Source organism: Belonocnema kinseyi, chromosome 1 (assembly GCF_010883055.1).
Source record: "Belonocnema kinseyi isolate 2016_QV_RU_SX_M_011 chromosome 1, B_treatae_v1, whole genome shotgun sequence".
Classification (NCBI taxonomy): Eukaryota; Metazoa; Arthropoda; class Insecta; order Hymenoptera; family Cynipidae; genus Belonocnema; species Belonocnema kinseyi.
The window spans coordinates 26,618,695-26,622,212 of record NC_046657.1 but is presented as its reverse complement, the minus strand read 5'-3'; the positions used below and the strand labels follow the sequence as shown (position 1 = coordinate 26,622,212).

The window sequence follows — 3,518 nt, the reverse complement described above, 5'->3', positions numbered from 1 at the left end:
TCGACTCGGGATACTTATAAGATACTACCATGATTTTTTCAGATTTTTTGGTCCAAAAATAAATTAGGCCAAAAACCAGCCTTACCGACCCTCCCCCTTTAAATGTAACTCCTCAAAATTGAAGAACTTTTATATGTAAATCTTGGAAATGAAGACCTTGAAATTTTAATTGTTTATAATTAAAAATTATGAAAAATTTTATTTCGAAAATTAAAAGTTCTGGGATTTTGTTTATTTACAATCGAAATTTCTTCAATTTTTACAAAAAAATTATGAATGAAAACATGTTTTTAGATGTTCAAAATCATCCAAATATTTTTCTTTACACACACTTAAAATAAACAAATTTTCTATTGTAAATCTTCAAAATTGAACATTTTTAATGGCGAAAATTGTGAACATTGAAAAAAGTTCCATTGTAAATCTCCCAAATTCAACTATTAAAAAAAAATAACGTTCAGAAGAACATGCTCTTAAATTATAAAAAAGAATTGGCAAAAATGATCCTTGATTAATAAAAATAGAAGGGTAACTTAAATTATTAAAAAACTTTCACCAAGTAAATGGTTATTTAAAATTTGTTATTTTTATTAAAAATTATGCTTCGCCTGAAATTGAAATCGATGATATTGTGTATTATAAAAAATAATTGGCAAAAAGGGTAATTAATTAAAAAAACTATAAGGGTATCTTGCAATTATTGAAAAACTTTTATCTTGTAAATAGTTATTTAAAATGTCTATTTTTTTTATTAAAAATTATGCTTCCCCCCAAATTGAAATCGATCGATGATGCTGGTGTATTATAAAAAAAATAATTGGCAAAAACGATAATTAATTAATAAAATTAGAAAGGTAGCTTGCAATTATTGAAAAACTTTTACCCAGTAAATAGTTATTTAAAATTATTATTTTTATTAAAAATTATACTTCACCCGAAATTGAAATCGTTTGACCGATCGATGGTGTTAGTGTGTTATACAATAATAATTGGCAAAAAAGATAATTAATTAATAAAAATAGAAGGGTAACTTGAAATTATTGAAAAACTTTTACCACGTGAATTTTTTGTTTAAATTGTTATTTTTTATCAAAAATTATGATTCGCCCGAAATTAAAATCGATTGATCGATCGATTATGCTAGTATATTTAAATAAAATAATTGGAAAAAAAGATCATTAATTAATAAAAATAGAAGGGTAACTTCAAATTATTTAAAACTTTTACTAAGTATATATCACGTTGTTTGTTAAGAATTTTTTTTTGGAAGTGGAATTATTTTGTTAAAAGTTCATTCATTTGGTTAATGATTCATCATTTTAATTAAAACACTTTTCTTTTGATCAAAATTTAATTATTTTCTTGAAAATTATGTTTTCAAGGTGAAAATTAATTGTTTTTACGGAATCTTAAATCGTACATGTTTGGTTCAAAATGTATTTTCTTAAGTTGAAAATTAAAATATTTCGTTTCAAATTCCTGTATTTTATTGAAAATTCTAATTTTGTGGAAGAATATTTAATATTCTTGGTGACTAATTCATCTTTTTGATTTAAAATTCCTTTAAAAATTCAAATATTTAATTAAAAATTCATCTACTTTATTAAAAATTTATCGTATCGGTTGAAAATTGATCTTTTTTTGTTGAAAACGAGTTTTTTTATTCAGAATAAATTTTTTTAACTGGAAATGTAACTGCTCCATTTTTTGTCGCAAATTCATGTTTTTTGATAGAAATTTCATCCTCTTGGTTGAAAAATATATTATTTCATTGAAAGTATACTTTAATTTTATTGAAAATTATTTTTTCTACTGAAAATTTGGATATTCTATTTTTAGTTGAAAATTAATTTGTTCTTCAGTGAAAATTTAACCATTTGTTCAAAATCCACATTTTTTTGGTAAAAGATTACTCTTATTAAACGAAATTTCATCTTTTGATTAAAAATTCTTTTTTCCTTTTTTAAAAATTTAACTGTTTTGTTAAAAATTCGTTTGTTTTTCGGTGGAAAATTTATTTTACTAACTCAAAATTATCCGACTTTATTTTTGGTAGAAAGTTTTTCTTTTTAGTTTAAAATTCCTGTATTTGGTTAACAATTAAATTTTTTTAGTTGAAGATTTGATAGATAATTCATCTTCTGGATTTAAAAATCTAACATTTGGTCAAAAATTCTTATTTTTTGTTAAAAATTCATTACTGTGAATAAATACGATTTTTTGTTTGAAAATTCGTTTAGTTAAGCTGAAAATTATTTTTTTCATTTCAAAAGATTAATTATTTTGTTAAAAAATTATTTTTTGTTGAGAATTGATTGGAAAATAACAGTGAATTTGTACTTTGACTGAGAATTTTTCAAATTTGTAGAAAAAAATCTGTCAAAGCTTAATTTCAACAGTTTTCAAAATAATTAGTTAATTTGTTATCTATTTAAAATATGATATCATTCAAATTTCAATACGGAATTAAAAAATCATTCATTTAAAAAATTTTCCGTTTTAGATTTTAATTTTTAAGCGCACATTTTTCATTCAGACATTTTTAAAATACCATTTTGAAAAATTAAAAATTTTAAAATTATATGCGTTTAAAATCGATCATTTTTAATTTAAAACATTTTTGGTTGATCGACTGTGAATATAAATTATAATGATTTTTATTTTAAAATTTCAGCCCCTAAAATTCAACTTCAATTTTAATTGCAGAATTCCAGTTTCCATTTTAATTTAAGCTTAAATTAAAACATTTTAATTTCAATTTCAAAATAAAAAATTAAATATCCTTTGCAATTAAAAAAATTCAATTTCAATTTTAAAATTTAACTTCCGATTGATATTATAAAAAATATTTTCTGTTTTAAAATAACTTTAAAATAATATATCCATGATCATTATTTTGAAATATTATTAATTATCATATTCAAATTTATTAAATTTAAAATATTGTTTTAGTCTAAAAAGTGAAAATTAAAAAAATTTTATTTTAGATAAAGATCAATTGAATATGTAGAATTATTTAACTCTTCGTTTAAAATAAGTGATTAGAGAACAAATATTTAAAACTTAAAAAAAAATGAAACGTTACATTGTTGATTTTTCTATTTGCAAACTTTTAATTGTTAATCAAAATTATTGAATTTTGATGTACAAATAAATATTAAACACCTATTATTTCTAAAAAAAATTCGAGTAAGTGTGAAAGGCTTCAAAAAAATAGAAAAACATTTTCTTAAGATTCCTAGAATAATTAATAATGATGTTCTTATTAAGAAAAATTAATTTAAAGGGAATGCTTAAAAAGATTAAAAAAGATAGCTAAAATTGTCAAAAATGAATCGGGAAGATGTTAGGGAACTATTTTTAATTTTGCAAAAATAATTTTAAAAAATGTAAAACGCAGATGTTTCGAGATATTTAAATAAAAATAATTTAACTTCTAATTTCAGAAGTGTTATGATTATAGAAAATTTAGTTTAATGCGAATAATATGTTTTCTCTTATTTTGAATTCTTTTATCG

At 20.7% G+C, this 3,518-nt stretch overlaps 1 protein-coding gene across 1 annotated transcript in view; it reads left to right on the top strand.

The window, feature by feature from the left end:
• Window positions 1-3,518, top strand: part of LOC117181651 (collagen alpha-1(IX) chain-like) — a 187,678-nt gene that overhangs the window by 150,528 nt on the left and 33,632 nt on the right. The gene's annotated exons all lie outside the window — the stretch shown is intronic.